At 40.6% G+C, this 15,873-nt stretch overlaps 1 protein-coding gene across 10 annotated transcripts in view; it reads right to left on the bottom strand.

The window, feature by feature from the left end:
• mapkap1 (MAPK associated protein 1) overlaps positions 1-15,873 on the bottom strand; it is a 305,427-nt gene that overhangs the window by 128,973 nt on the left and 160,581 nt on the right. The window lies entirely within an intron of this gene.

Below are 15,873 nucleotides of genomic sequence, written 5' to 3'. Positions count from 1 at the left end.
GGTACAATAGTCACCCAGTTATATCTTGTGGAAAAATAGACAAGCAGACTGTATTTCTGATAATTTGACTGTCAGTCATCTGAATTTTAGTTATATATGGAAGAGCATATAATCAGATGAAATATAACAGTCATAAAAAATAAAAATTGAATTGTTATTTGCACAATTCAAAGACAAATTGGAGAGTCACTATTTAACTATTAGGCTGCAATTTTCCATTTTAAATTGGCGTCAACAAGGCTGCTCTGGACTTTGGGGGGCCGAAACAGCAATCATTTCTTGTGTCATGATTCATGCAGTTGTCAGCTACTTTTTACAACCCTTCCTTTCTACCCCGGAATTTAAACAGAATGAAGTGAACAAGACTTAGAATTTGTCAGATCAGCTGTTCTTGAAACCCACTTAAGATTGTAACATTTTTCTGCTTCAGATATGAATATATCTGAAACTTATTTGTAGATTGTGCTAAGATCTCCTAAGTTAGATAAGAAATTTACAAATCCACATCCTTAAAAAAATCAGTGACTTGACAATAATCTTCAACCATGCATAGTTTCAGGGAAGAGATATGAAAAATCCAAGCAGTTCTGCTCAGTGGACTCATACAATTAGGATTATTTAAAGAAACGCAGAAACTCCTTGCTTTTTTGAACTTTAACAGATTATAGGGAGTTCACCAACATTGCCCATTTGTGGAACTGATATGAGCTCTGACCTCTGGATATCAAGATGAATCTATGTCATAAGTCCCACTTTATAAATAAGTTGTTCATCTTACATTGGAATTAAAATGTCAGTTCAAAACATTTACTAGGTGGTGAAGAACTACTTACTCAAGATTTTGTCAGAAAATTTCATTAAAGGTATGCATAAAATGTCGTACAGTCATTTAAAGTGAAGCTACATTTCTGTTTGCACAATAAGCTTGGAGATAAAATCAAATGCTGACTACTGCTAAGGACCAAAAAGCTTCATTCCTTACTATGAATGGTTAGAATGGTTTAATGTCAATGTCAATGACAGCATTGAACGATTGGTAGCAAGCACCTCCCAGTCATCAATGTCAATGACAGCATTGACATTGATGACTGGGAGGTGCTTGCTACCAATCGTTCAAAATGGCGACAACTTGTCCTTCAAGCTGCATCATGCTTTGAGTCCAAACACCTTAATGATGAGGCAGAGTGGTGGCAGAGAAGGAAAGAAAAGGAAGCAAATCCTGCACTCCGGATCCCACTACCTCGTGAGATGTCCTGCCCCACGCGCCCAAAGATCTGCAGGTCGAGAAGCAGCCTGTTCAATCACCAGAAGACCCATGGCAGAAACTAGTGACCTTGAGGAGACGTCATCCTCGAATTGAGGGGCAGCCGACGAGGACAGTTTAACATTATCACATTGGGGATTTTCTGGAAAAGCTATTTCCAAAACTGCTGAGAGGCTACATTCTTTTGGGCCTCCTTATCTCGAGAGACAATGGATACGCGCCTGGAGGTGGTCAGTGGTTTGTGAAGCAGCGCCTGGAGTGGCTATAAAGGCCAATTCTGGAGTGACAGGCTCTTCCACAGGTGCTGCAGAGAAATTTGTTTGTTGGGGCTGTTGCACAGTTGGCTCTCCCCTTGCGCCTCTGTCTTTTTTCCTGCCAACTACTAAGTCTCTTCGACTCGCCACAATTTAGCCCTGTCTTTATGGCTGCCCGCCAGCTCTGGCGAATGCTGGCAACTGACTCCCACGACTTGTGATCAATGTCACACGATTTCATGTCGCGTTTGCAGACGTCTTTATAACGGAGACATGGACGGCCGGTGGGTCTGATACCAGTGGCGAGCTCGCTGTACAATGTGTCTTTGGGGATCCTGCCATCTTCCATGCGGCTCACATGGCCAAGCCTACATTAATGCTTAATTAATTAATGTAAGTGTTTAATTTTTTTGCAATCTTATTTGGATTTGACCATTCTGTTAGGGCAGAGCGGAAGAAGTCAAATGGCTTCCAACTGTTGGTATAAAATTTAACCTTAGCCTGATTACTCCACAGATTTGCTCGTTTGACAGTTGTAACTTTCCTTCCAAGTTGCATTTCCAGTTTTCATAAAGTATTTTTTGTCAATAGGATTACATGAATATTATGTCTTTCAAGTTTGTGTTCTGATTTTACGATCCAGAAACACTGACCATGGATGCAAACCAAATGTCAGCCTTGGCTTACTGGCAACACTCTTGCCTCTCAGTTAGGTTGTGGATTCAAGTCCTACTCCAGGATTTGAGCACATAACCTAGGCTGACATTTCAGAGCAGTTGAGAGTGTACTGTATTTTTGGAGGTGCTGTCATTTAGATGAGATGTGAAACCGAGGAACCATCTTCCTCTTCAGGAGTATGTTAAAAAAAAAAAATCCCATGGCACTACTCAAAAAGGAACAGTGTGTGAAGTAAATACAAGTTGGAACTCCCTCTGGACTCTGTTAATAGTGTGCCTCATTTTCAAAATTCTAAGCATATGTCCCTCCTCACCCCATCCCAAAGTTATCTCCATCCAAGTCTCTTACAAAATAGGCATACAATATATATCAGTCCAAAGCATATTTCAGTATAAATCTCTTTTTTGAGACAGGGAGGAAAATGATTGCATTTGTAAAATTTTAATAAATAATGGACCAGATTTTGCAGTCAGCAGCGAAGGCACTTGTAGATTTCACGGAGAGATTTAGCAATCTCTGGTGGAAATTTCACCTCTATCGCTGTGCAGATGTAGTGCTTTACTGGGCACTCCCAGAAATGTCACTAGGCTGTCCAAGCACTAAAAGATTTCCCCAAACAGGAAACCAGAAACTCCAAAATAAATATAGCTTTTTAAAATAGAGCAAACGATTGGGGCACACATATGGGTGAAGGTAGAAACAAAAATATGAAAAAAAAATTTTTTAAATTAGCTTTAAAAATCTATTAACCATTTAACAATACTCCATGATTATAACATTTCACAGTCAGTTCTATTCAAATTTTAATCACATCGTCGTGAAAAAAAAGTTGCACCTAAATGAACAAGGTGTATTTTTTTTTAAAAAGGGGTTTCAAACGACGATGTTGGGCAAGAAAGTTGAAATTCTTGCTGATTTCATGATTTCCAGCTCTGAAAGGAGCCGTAGCGCAGTCTGTGTCAGAGCCCTGAGCGACAGACTGCAACTTCAGGATTTCAACACTAATCTGCGCATGCCGAATATTCTGAAATTGCGGTCAGTTTCATAGGGGTACTGACGGATGAATGCTAACAGTTCGCCATCAAACCTCCCCCACACCCCCAGCAGAATCCAGTCCAATGCCAAATTTACTTTAAATCAAATGTTTTACAAATAAAGTACTGAATACAAACAATGAAATGCCAAATTTATTTCACTCAACTGAAAAATGTATAACATGTGAGATCCCCCTCACTCTTAGAATTTATTCTATCCCTCCACTCTGAACTACTCAAATGAATTGGATACAAAAGCAGGTTTGTGTATGCACCATTAGCATTTTGAAATTCTGAACTCCTTTTCCTCTGCCTTACTTGTGGTTGACTGCAACTAATAGTTGAGTTCGATAACTGCAATAAGCGAATGATAAAAAAAATTGTAAACTATCGCCTTTGCTGCCAGCAAGTATGATGAATCCTCAGTCTCTATCCAACAACATACATAATTATCTAAAGGAAAAAGTAAAACTTCAAAAAGATTGAGTCATAATGACTCAATGAAAGCTGTTCCTTTACCACTTGGCTTGTGTTGTCCCAATTTAAAACACACACTAAACTTGAAGATTTATACTAAAGCCGGGAATTACTTTGTGTAAGTGATTAGCATTTGAGAGAGCCAACAGTCTTGTTAAACTTGCTTTTTCCTCTAATCTTCAGTCTTGTGCTAATTCCAGGCAGGTTTTTCAAATTCAAGCATCTGCAACACCCTCAATATGGAAATGTAGCTAACAAAGTTGTAAACTTCCCAACAGAATCCGTACAGTGCACCATCACCAGATTAAACCAACAGGAGAAACTCTCAGTGAACAGCACATTCACAACCAGCTTGCTGGGCATTAGCAAAAGGATCCCCTCATTTTGCCAATCTGTTGGGCTAGTTTACCATGGTCAAATCCTTCCCACCAAGCAGCCGGCTGAGAACTGTCAAACTAATCATACATTACACTCTGTCACTGAATGTATGCTGCACCACAGCCATCATTTACATCAAGATCTGGAGCTGATCCCAGACTGCTCATTGCAGACAGGTTTACAAGCCAAACCACCATCAGAATTCTCCTTTCCACAGATACACAAGGCATTTGGAGACATTTACTTTTAAGCTGCGCTGTGTGTTAACGGTGCAGAATTCAAAAATCAATTTAAACGTTGCTAAATTATAAACCTTTCTGTACAACTAATGTTAAAAAAAATCTTGAAACAGGCGATAGAAACAAAATCTGCAGCAGCAACAATTTTTTTTTTTAAACACAACAGTAAACACCATGGTATAACTGACAGCTACAAACAAAAGCTACAGATTTGGATGCTCAAATAAATTTAAGTCCTGCAGATGGTAAAGTTTCAGCTTTCAACATTGCAGTTAAATTTAAAAGTCATAATATCCCAAAACAAGAATCCTGCAAATTAAAAATTGAGATGGCATGTAAAGACTTATAGTCCATCTTATGAGGCATTCAGCACTGTGAAAATGCAAGTTTTTGCACATAATTAACACCGTTTCCATATGAACTTTTCCATAACAATTCACAATCGCTACTTTTTTCTATTATTCGTTCGAAGGATGTGGATGTCGCTACCTTAGCCTGTATTTATTGCCCATCCTTAATTGCACTTGACAAGGTGGTAGTGAGCTGCCTTCCTGAACCGCTGCAGTCCTTGGGGTGCAGGTACATCCACAGTGCTGTTAGGAAGGGAGTTCCAGGATTTTGACCCAGCGACAGGAAAGGAACGGCGATATAGTTTCAAGTCAGGATGGTGTGTGGCTTGGAGGGGAACTTGCAAAGGTGGTGGTCCCATGCATCTGTTGCTCTTGTCCTTCTAGGTGGTAGAGGTCATGGGCTTGGAAGATGCTATCGAAGGAACCTTGGTGAGTTGCTGCACTGAATCTTGTAAATGGTAGACACTGCTGCCACCGTGCGATGATGGAGGGAGTGAATGTTTAAGGTGGTGTATGGGTTGCCAATCAAGCGGGCTGCTTTGTCCTGGATGGTGTCGAGCTTCTTGCGTGTTGTTGGAGCTGCACCCGTCCAGGCAAGTGGAGAGTATTCCATCACACTCCTGACTCGTGCCTTGTAGATGATGGACAGGCTTTGGGGAGACATAAGGTGAGTACTCGCTGCAGAATTCCCAGCCTCTGCCCTGCTCTTGTAGCCATAGCATTTATGTGGCTGGTCCAGTTGAGTTTCTGGTAAATGGTGACCCCCCAGGATGTCGATAGTGGGGGATTTAGCGATGGTAATGCCATTGAACGTCAAGGGGAGATGGTCAGATTCTCTCTTGTTGGAGGTCATTGTCTGACACTTGTGTAGGGCGAATGTTACTTGCCACTTATCAGCCTATGCCTGGATGTTGTCCAGGTCTTGCTGCATCTGGACATGGGCTGCTTCAGTAACTGAGTCGTCGCGAATAGTACTGAACAAGATGCAATCATCAGCGAACATCCCCGCTTCTGACCTTATGATGGAGAGGTGGTCATTGATGAAGCAGCTGAAGATGGTTGGGCCTAGGACACGAATGACCCTGGAGGAACTCCTGCAGTGATGTCCTGGGACTGAAACGATTGACCTCCAACCTTCACAACCATCTTCCTTTGTGCCAGGTATAACTCCAACCAGCGGACAGTATTCCCCCTGATTCCCATTGACTCCAGATTTGCTAGGGCTCCTTGAGCCATACTCAGTCAAATGCTGTCTTGATGTCAACAGCAGTTGCTCTCACCTCACCTCTGGAATTCAACTCTATCCATGTTTGGCCCAAGGCTGTAATGAGGTCAGGGGCTGAGTGGCCCTGGCGGAACCCAAACTGAGCATCAGTGAGCAGGTTATTGCTGAGCAAGTGCTGCTTGATAGCACTGTCGATGATCCCTTCCATCACTTTGCTGATGATCGGAAGTAGACTGATAGATCGATTATTGGCTGGATTGGATTTGCCCTGCTTTCTGTAGACAGGACATAGCGGGGCAATTTTCCACTTTGCCGGGCAGAGGCCAGTGTTGTAGATGTACTGGAACAGCTTGGCTAGGGACTTGGCTAGTTCTGGAGCACAAGTCTTCAGTACTTTTGCCGGAATGTTGTCAGGGCCCGTAGCATTTGCAGTATTCAGTGCCTTCAGCTGTTTTTTGATATCACATGGAGTGAATCGGATTGGTTTAAGATTGGCAACTGTGATGCTGGGGACCTCAGGAGGAGACCGGGATTGATCATCCACTCGGCACTTCTGGCTGAACATCGATGCAAATGCTTCATCCTTGTCTTTTGCGCTGATGTGCTGGGCTCCCCATTGTTGAGGATGAAGATATTTGTGGAGCCTCCTCCTTCTGTCAGTTGTTTAATTGTCTATCACCATTCACGACTGGATGTGGCAGGACTGCAGAGCTTAGATCTGATCCGCTGATTGCGGGATCGCTTAGCCCTATCGCATGCTGCTTTAGCGATTTGGCATGCAAGTAGTCCTGTGTTGTAGCTTCACCAGGCTGACACCTCATTTTAAGTATGCCTGGTGCTGCTCCTGGCATGCCCCCCTACACTCTTCATTGAGCCAGGGTTGGTCCCCCGGCTTGATGGTAATGGTAGAGTGAGGGATATGCCGGGCCATTAAGTTACAGATTGTGGTTGAATACAAGTCTGCTGCTGCAGATGGCCCACAGTGCCTCATGGATGCCCAGTTTTGAGTTGCTCGATCTGTTCAAAATCTATCCCATTTAGCACAGTGGTAGTGCCCCACAACACGATGGTGGGTATCCTCAATGTGAAGACAGGACTTTGTCTCGACTGTGCGGTAGTCACTCCTATCAATACTGTCATAGACAGATGCATCTGCGACAGGTAGATTGGTGAGGATGAGGTCTGGTAGGTTTTTCCCTCTGGTTGGTTCCCTCACCACCTGCTGCAGACCCAGTCTAGCAGATACGTCCTTTAGGACTCAGCCAGCTCGATCAGTAATGGAGCCACTTTTGGTGTTGGACACTGAGGTCCCCCAACCAGAGTACATTTTGTGCCCTTGCTACCCTCAGTGCTTCTTCCAATTGGTGTTCAACATGAAGAAGCACAGATTCATCAGTCAAGGGACGGGGCGGGGGGGGGGGGGGGGGAGTGGGGGAACTCGGTGGTAAGCAGCAGGTGGTTTCTTTGCCCATGTTTGATCTGATGCCATGAGTCTTCATGGGGTCTAGAGTCAATGTCCCTCCTGACTGTATACCACTGTGCTGCTACCTGTGGTGGGTCGGTCCTGCTGGTGGGATAGGACATACCCAGGGATGGTGATGGTGGTGTCTGGGACATTGTCTGCAAGGTATGATTCTGTGAGTATGACTATGTCAGGCTGTTGTTTGACTAGTCTGTGGGACAGCTCTCCCAATTTTGGTACAAGCCCCCAGATGCTAGTAGGAGGATTTTGCAGGGTTGTCAGGACTGTGTTTGCCGTTGTCATTTCCTTCCCTAAAGGACATTAGTGAACCAGATGGGTCTTTACAACAAACAACAATGGTTTCATGGTCACCACTAGACTAGCTTTTAATTTTAGATTTTTTATTAATTGGATTCAAATTCCATTGGGATTCAAACCCATGTCTCTAGAGCATAAGCCTGGGGTTCTGGATTACCAGTCTAGTAACATTACCACTACACCACCGCCAACCCTATAAAAACTGTATTATAAAAACTGTGGATTCTGTGCTGTAATATTCGAATATAGCTAATTTTCCTCTGGTCTGTCAGTACAATTCTGTCCCTCCATCCCCACAAGCAAAATAAAATGCATGTCCTCTTACGTCCAACATACCTTCCAAGTCATGAATCAGAAAATATTAAATATCCTATGCTTCAAGTTATATTTCAAACTTACATCTGCTACAATACAGAAAATAATGTTTAAAATAAAAATTCTTCCAGTGTACATTACTTTCTTTTCATTACGAATGATATCTGATATCTGCAAGTGAATATGAGGCAGTAATTCAAACACAGGGATCAGATAACTAACAGTTGACAAAAGCTTTGTTCTCGGAGATTATGAGGTCATCGGATCCCCTTAATTTGATTACTTATGGGTTGTCGTCATTGTTTTATGGATTATGACATGTCTAATTGCAAATACTTCCTGCCAACTGACTAGCAACATTTAATGACAGGAACATTTTCAGCATCAAGGCTCCTGCACTGAATATTTGTCATGATCCTATTATTCAAGGCTACTTGCATTAATACTTATAATACATGCACAGATGATCACAGGTTGGCTTGCAACTGATTACAGATGATTGCAGAAGTAGTTTCACAATGATTGAAGACCCATGTGGTTCCTCTCATGATAGAAATAATAGTTTATTCAAGTTGCAGTGTTTTACAAATGTATCTGTTTCTAAAAACAATATACAGGAACGCGAGTACAGTGCCTTGGAACCCCAACATGCTGCTCACAAAATAATGGGAGGTGGATTCATGTCTGAAAGCTCCTGATTTCAGCCATGCTGCTATGAAGAGAAGCTGTAAACATCAGCAGCTGCAGTTGGCCCAGCATTGGGAACAGAAAAAAAGCAGAGTAAACAGAGAATGGTTGCAGCACAGAAGGAGGCCATTCGGCCTGTCTTGTCTATGCTGGCTCCCTGCAAGAGCAACTCACCTAGACCCATTCCCCTGCCTTTTTCCTTTGGCACTGCAATTTTTTTCTCTTCAGATAGATAGTTATCCAGTTCTCTTTTGAAGGCCTCGATTCAATCTGTCCTCACTACATTCTCAGGCAGTGCATTCCAGATCCTAACTACTCGCAGCATAAAAAGGATTGTCCTCATCTCGCTATTGTTTCTTTTGCCAATCACCTTAAATCCATGTCCTCCGGTTCTGGATCCCTCAGCCAATGGGAACAGTTTCTCTAGTCTGTCCAGACCTCTCATGATTTTGAACACCTCTATCAAATCTTATCTTCTCCAAGAACAGCAGTCCCAGCTTCTCCAATCTATCCATGTAACTGAAATTCCTGATCCCTGGAACCATTCTCATGAATCTTTTCTGTGCCATCTCTAATATCTCACATCCTTCCGAAAGTGTGATGCCCAGAACTGGACACAATTCTCCAGTTAAGGCTGAACCAGTGTTTTATACAGGTTTATCGTAATTTCCTTGCTTTTGTACACTATGACCCTATTTATAAAGTCCAGGATTCCATATGCTTTATTTACCCCTTGCTCAATCTGCCCTGCAACCTTCTATGATTTGTGCACATATACCCCCAGGTCCCTCTACTCCTGCAGTGCCTTTAGAATTGTACCTTTAATTTATATTGTCTCTCGGCCTTTATCCAACCAAAATGAATCACTTCACACTTTACTGCATTAAATTTCATCTGCCATGAGTGGCATGGACAGAGTGGATAGTTTTTCCCAGGGTGGACGAGTCAGTTACTAGGGGACATAGGTTTAAGGTGTGAGGGGCAAAGTTTAGAGGGGATGTGCTAGGCAAGTTTTTTACACAAAGGGTGGTGAACGCCTGGCACTTGCTGCCAGGGGAGGTGGTGGAAACAGGTACGATAGCGACGTTTAAGAGGCATCTTGACAAATACATGAATAGGATGGGAATAGAGGGATACGGACCCTGGAAGTGCAAAAAGGTTTTAGTTTAGACAGGCATCATGATCGGCGCAGACTTGGAGGGCCGAATGGCCTGTTCCTGTGCTGTACTGTTCTTTGCCACTTGCCACCCATTCCACCAGCCTGTCTATGTCTTCTTGAATTTTATCTCTATTCTCACAGTTCACAATACTTCCAAGTTTTGTATCATCCGCAAATTCCCAAGTCTATTTCATTAATATATATTAAGAAAAGCAGGGGTCCCCAACACTGAAGCCTGGGGAACCCCGCTATGTACCTTCCTCGAGTCTGAAAAACAACCGTTCACAACTACTCTCTGTTTCCTGTCCTTTAGCCAATTTCAATGGTTTGGGGTTTTAAATCTTAGAGGGGGGCAAATATACATGGACATTTATATTTGTATTAAAATAGCATCAAATCGCTCAGACATCTTAGATTTACAGAATTACTTTGAAATACAGTAACTTGTGGATAAATTTGCTGGACATTTTGGGAACAGCAACATCCTACACAAAACAATGAGATGAATAATTTATTTTTGATAGTTTTTGAGGAAGGAACGTTAATGAGGACACCAAGAAAACTTACTGCTTTTCTTTGAATAGTGCCATTACATCTTTTACCACTTAAAACACTAAAACAGACAGATGTGCCTTGGTTAAACAGACAATGTAGCATTCACACAATCCTGCACTGCAGTGCCAGCCTAGGTTATATTCTCAAATGCAAACTTGCAGATTTCACCCATAGAGTAGAATCCTATTTCAATATCTAATTGAGGCTCTGATTTAAACTCAGCTCTAGTGGTAGAATGTTAAGGGATTCCCATCAGTGGATGTAAGCAACTGACCTCAGGAGAAGAAATATTCCTCATTGGTGCTTTTCTACAGTAAGCAACACCTTTGACAGCTGATTTGAACATTTAAATAACATTTTACCTTCACAGGCTTACATTACTTATTTTCATGTGTGGGCAATAAAAAGACCAGTTATGTGGGACAGAAGTGCTCATGAAAAAAAATACTATTCACACTGTTTTGGATGGTGATGTGGACCCTTGTCAGGAAAGCAGCACCACATGGGCCTTCTGTACAATATCAATCCTCTCCACCCATTCATTTTTTTTTGATTGCTGAAAATAATTCTCAGGTTCATTAGATATATGTGTTTTCCTGATCTTTGAAACAACCTGGACACACCAGTAAATCCCACATCAAAAGATGCAACCCCAGTTAAAAACATCCAGGTGACAGGGCTAAAATAGGCAACAACAAAAAAAAACAGTGCTCATCTTCAAGGGACATTACTGACAAATTGTGTGGTGTGGGAATAAAGAATTACCTTCTGTATTTTTTCATTAGACTTTTCTTTTGTAACCGAATACATAAATCCATTGTGGCACAATGTTATATGTATCATCTTGCTACACCTGCAGACGTTTCATAAAGGCTGCCATGTCTCTGCAGTCAGAAATGATAAGTGAACCACCCGTGAATGTTAATGATAGTGATCATTCTGAGGTAACTGTGCTCTCCATCTTCCTCTACAGCTTCAGCAGCAGATCCAGGATGGCAGGGTTTATTGGAGTAAAATGAAAATAACATCCAAGGAAATTGCCACAAAATGCTACAGCAAAGTTATGATTATAATAAGCTAACATGAAAGGTACTATGCAGCCACCATTAAAAAATATATAAAATATGCTATCTGTCCAAATGAACTGCAAATTATGTAAACTAAATGTATAATAGTAAATGGTAATCTATCAAACTCTAAACTTCAAATTCCTTTAAATACAAGCAAATACTGGAGTGATCAGACTTTGAGAATTAATGAAGGATTTAAAAAAGTTACTTGAACTATACACTCCAAGCTTTAACCATATATAAAGATTTAAATTCTATAATTTTACAATCAAGAGTGCTCCACAGTGTACACTCATTCACTGTCGAATTTGATGGAATTCACAGAGATGCCTTTGTTTTCTTAAAATAATTGCAAAACTGGAACATTTTATAAAGTTTAATCCCATGTTTGATTTACTGCAGATATAATGAAGCTTGTTTAGTAGCTTGGAACACAATATTTGAAGCTATGCTCATCACTTTGAATGATTTACTATTTGCAAGTGAACTCTGGGTTGGAGCAGCCGAAGTGCAACCAAATGGAACTCAAGCTCAGGAGAACGAGGTGCTGAAACTTTCACCGACATACCCACTTACTTATTGTTTATCTCATTGATGTTTGTGGGACCTTGCTGCCATATCGGTTTATAAGACAGTGACTTCTACACGCCATTGGCTGTGAAGTGCCTTAGAACATTAAAGGCGGTATATAAATGCTAGTTTTTCTTCACTAATCTGCCTTCTACTGAGAAGTGCTTTTATACGATGATACGGAAGTCAAGAGGGTGGTCATGAATATGGGTTGTGAATTGAGATTAGAAGGAGAGATAAAGGGAGGATGAGAGGGCAGTGAACACAGAGGAGAGAAAGCATGATGAGTTGAGGTGGAGGTTGAAATCACAGGATAAGAAGTCAGAGGCTGAGGGACAGAGCAACCAACGAGATTTAAAGATTTAAACACAAAAAGGAGAGAAGGGTGAATTAAAGGTTAAATGTGAGACAGAAAGAGAAATAAAGATTGAATCAAGAGAGAGAGAGAGCAGGCATAAAACATTTGATACTTTCAAACAATTCAAAACCTGAAAGAAAGGGATTCCCACTTGTAATACTTAAATTTTCAGTGCCTGAGAAGTTGATTGACAATCAACATATATCATGTTGTTAAATGGGTACTAACACTTGTAATGGCGTGGCAAGTTCAATAGGCAATTCTTTCTTTTCTTTTGGGCCTCCTTATCTCGAGAGACAATGGATACGCGCCTGGAGGTGGTCAGTGGTTTGTGAAGCAGCGCCTGGAGTGGCTATAAAGGACAATTCTAGAGTGACAGGCTCTTCCACAGGTGCTGCAGAGAAATTTGTTTGTTGGGGCTGTTGCACAGTTGGCTCTCCCCTTGCGCCTCTGTCTTTTTTCCTGCCAACTACTAAGTCTCTTCGATTCGCCACATTTTAGCCCTGTCTTTATGGCTGCCCGCCAGCTAATTAATGGGCTAATATAGGAAGTTCCTAAAATAAAAGTGGCGAGGCTAAGGGTGAAATGCCATTTTTGAGACGCTAATGCAACTCAGATAGCAACTATGTATATCCACATTTAACCACATCCACTCCTTGACTGAAGCTGCTAGACTATTTACTCAGAAATAACGGCGAGTGCAAATTCTAGCACAAAGAGAATCTAGAGGTACAATTTTTCTATGTTCAACATGGTGTGTACACACTCTTCCCACAGGGATAGGCAACTTAACCCGGTTCAAGTTGGCAAGAATCAAGACTTAGGAATCCCCAACTGTTTGCAATAATAAACAGCTAAAAGCATAAATAAAATTGGTAAGCTTTCTGCTGTTTTTCAGGCAGGACCACCAAAACCATTAGTATATTGGCTTGCAGTAATCTGGAAACAAATGGGAAAAACCCAGTCCCTAATAACATGTCTACCTTCCAGGTCATATTAATAAGCTAAACTAGCTGGCCAATCATAAACAATGCCCTCGAGTAATAAGGTTCTGCCTGGTGAAGGTATCAGATTGGATTATTGAGTCTGCCATATATTCAGTTCCAATCTTCCACCTTGGAGCCATGGCCACCTCAAAGACAAAATTCCTACTGACTCCCAAGAGGACACAGTCACATGAACTAAGAGTATTCTTGAACTGTTCTAGGAGTGACTTACTCATGGCAAAACCGTAAGCTTACCTTCCAGTGAATGTTAGAACATCACACACCTGTTGCTGGCCATTAAGTTATTGGAAAATCAGAAATGACAATGCACAGAAGCCAAACAAACATGCTCATCATCACAGTAATGATATTTGAAACAACAAAGTGGATAAAATAATTGAAAAAAAGAAAATGCTGGAAATGCACAATGGGTTGGGCAGCAACTGGGAGAGAAAACTAGACTAATATTTTAGATATGACCTTTCATCATAACATTTAACCTATATTTCTCTCCAAATGCTGACTAATTTGTTATGCATTCCAGCTTTTACTCTTCAGAATTTTCTGTTTTGATCTTGGATTTAGAGACTTGTCAGACATTATTTAAGTGTATATATATATATATATATATGTTTACAAATATATTGCATCACTAATCAGCTTCATAAGATAGCTACCAACATTCGGGGTGGGCAATAAATGCTGTACTAGCCAGCGACGCCCACATCCCACGAATGAATAAAAAAAACTAAATGAGGTTTCTTTTCATACACGTTAGGTAAAGGTCTTATTAAGAATAGACAAATTAAATTCATATATTACTTGACTTCAGAAATTACTGGGATCATTTTTGTGATATAAACTATTCACTGGAACAAAAATGGGCATACATTCTTGCTCTGTTCAATACTAATTACATTTTCAATCTTCCACACATGCGTATCAAAAGCCAAATTTTTACTTTTGGCCAAAAGTGAAATGTGAACTCCATTTCTACTTAAAAAGTGATCCAATTAAGTTTTAAGTTAACAGAATATAATGTAATTACAGCAATTGCCTATTTTTATAGTATGTTAAGCTAACTCTGCTCATGCTTCTAGGAATATATTAAAGAATCAATGCCACTTGCAGTCAGCATTGCAATTACTATGGAAAATGTGGTTATAACAGGCCTTTTTAAAAAGTATGAAAGAAAAAGTACTTGATAAAACACAGTTCACCAGGAAAATCTATTCTTTATTCAACACATTTCCCTCTGTAAAATGGACTGGTTTTAAACAGAGCACTCAAAACACTAATGATGGCATACAAGAGCCAAAGTAACTGTCCTCAGACTGTTCCTTAAAAAACACTGCTGCATTACTTTGCCAAAGTCCACAGAACTTGCCAAATTTGGTCATGCCTGCTTAGCTTGCTCAACTGATAGTGCCAGAAAAGAAAATAAGACACAGATGTATTTGAGCTCTTTGTGGTGCCAGTAAAGGATAGTTAATGGCTTTATCTCAACCCTCCCCTCCAGCTGAGCACAGGTGGAGGATAATGAGGGTTCTCTCCCTATTCAAACTCAATTATTTACTAGTCATGATAACCAACGTCTTGCAGAGACAACCACATTAAGCTAGGTATCAAACACACACCAAGAACTACTTCTTCTGACAACTACTGAGCTTTGCTTACAGACTCAAGTGGGTAATAGTTTTCATTGGCACAAATTTAACCAACATTTTTCCCAATGGCTTCTATTGAAATACTTCCTACTGAAATGGTATCCCAACAGTCTGATTTGAATATTTAAATTGTTTCAGTTAATCTCTCCTTTCCCACTTGTATTCTTAAAGTAGCCAAACTCTGTCACCTTATTTTTATTGCTCACTCCACCAATTTGAAGTAAAATGACGTGTACATCTCTGGCAGTTTAGCAATAAGAGAAACTCGATTCTAATGGGAGAAACAAATATAACTCAGCTAGATTTATTGGGAATCAGTTGCTCGGGAGACTGTCAGGAAGAAAAAAAAAGATGCAAAAAAGCTACGAAACCAAGAACAATTTGGGAGCAGTGTAAAAAAGGAATCTGCATCTTCAGTTCAACAATATGTAACTGCTAGTTGACAAAGATCTAAAGCATTTTGTTTCATTAGATTTCTAAATATCTGACATGTTAATCTAATGTCCTCCAAAATTGTATACTAATTACCATTTGCATTTTATTCCGCCTTGTATATAGATAATGACACAATGCAACATCAGTTGAAATTTGTACACCCAAGTCCCTAATGTTTTAAATAAATGCCTGGATCCAGAAGAGCTGTCCTGAAACTCATTTTAGCCAAATAGGTAGCTACTTGCACAATTTATTAACAATACACTACTGAGCACTCAGCAGACTTGATTTTAAAGTTGTTTAATATTTTGTAATTACAAATTTAAAATCTGGAAGGGTGCAATCGAAAACTAGAATCGCAGCATTAGAGAAGTTGAGTGCTTTAAAAAACA

Source organism: Heterodontus francisci, chromosome 32 (assembly GCF_036365525.1).
Source record: "Heterodontus francisci isolate sHetFra1 chromosome 32, sHetFra1.hap1, whole genome shotgun sequence".
Taxonomy (NCBI): Eukaryota; Metazoa; Chordata; class Chondrichthyes; order Heterodontiformes; family Heterodontidae; genus Heterodontus; species Heterodontus francisci.
Note: the sequence above shows the minus strand (reverse complement) of the source record. Positions and strands in the feature narration are given on the sequence as shown.